Below are 987 nucleotides of genomic sequence, written 5' to 3' on the forward strand. Positions count from 1 at the left end.
AAGGTTTGGGTTTTTTTGTTTTTTTTTTTTTTTTTTCTTTTTAAGAAGCTCGGGGGTGGGTTTTTTTCCCCCCTCTCAGCACAAAGAGATGCTGATGTGGCCGGCCACCCTGAAACCCACGCCGTAAAATATTCAAGCGTGACACCGGAGCCGAGCTGGGGACGTGCCAGCGCCGGGCTCGGAGGGGGTTTCATTTCTCCTCCTAAAGGGTTTTATTTGCCTATAGCTGGAAAAAATGGCTTTAATTCTTATTTTTGGGGAGGGCGTGAAGGTGCAAGGTGGGTGCTTGCCCCATCCCTTGGGTGCTGCAGGAGCTGGGGGGGGTCGGTATGTCACCTGCGGTGGGGACAGCAGGCCCCGCCGCGGCTTTAATCGTCTTTGTTTTAATTAAATCCTCGTCTGGGCGTAGGAGAGCCCTTTGCCGATGCAGCTGTTCCCCCCACCAACTCCCTGCAGGGTCACGCGCCGCTGGAATTTAATATCGCTCCTCGGGGTTGGGGAAACTCAGCAGAGCCGTAACCGCGGGGAAAGGGGGGGGGTCTGGGGTTAGAAATCATCTTTTTGGTTAAAAAAAAAATAAAGAGGTGCCAAGCAGGATGCGTGACCCTTTTTGGGAGCATCCCCCCCCCAGCTCTCCAGCACCGCTCGCAAACACGACGTCGCAGCAGTTTGTGCTGGAGGCACAGCTACGCTTCTACACCTCAAAAAGTATTGCTAGAAAAGCAAATTGCCCCCCAAAAAAGCAGTTTTAGCCCCAGAATAGCTCCCGGGGTGGCACAGGGCCACGCGATGCCCGGGGCAGGGGACCGGTTTCGGTTCCTGCTGGGCGAGGGCAGCGCAGGCAGAAGAGACGGGCAGGGGTGCCAGGTCGGTACACGGAAATGCCACGCTTTGTTTGCGATGAAAAGAGGGGAAAAAAAAGAGCGGCCGGGGCGGCCGCAAAGGGAAAAGGAAATTTTTTCATTGGGGAAAGTGTAAAATGATTTT

The 987-nt window shown here is 54.3% G+C and overlaps 1 protein-coding gene across 1 annotated transcript in view; it reads right to left on the reverse strand.

Annotated features, from left to right (window-relative positions):
• The window catches only part of LOC103921339 (protein-arginine deiminase type-1-like), a gene marked incomplete at its 3' end in the record, with an annotated part of 6,012 nt that overhangs the window by 4,512 nt on the left and 513 nt on the right, over nucleotides 1-987 (reverse strand). The window lies entirely within an intron of this gene.

This window comes from Pygoscelis adeliae, unplaced genomic scaffold (assembly GCF_000699105.1).
Source record: "Pygoscelis adeliae isolate BGI_AS28 unplaced genomic scaffold, ASM69910v1 Scaffold707, whole genome shotgun sequence".
Lineage (NCBI taxonomy): Eukaryota > Metazoa > Chordata > Aves > Sphenisciformes > Spheniscidae > Pygoscelis > Pygoscelis adeliae.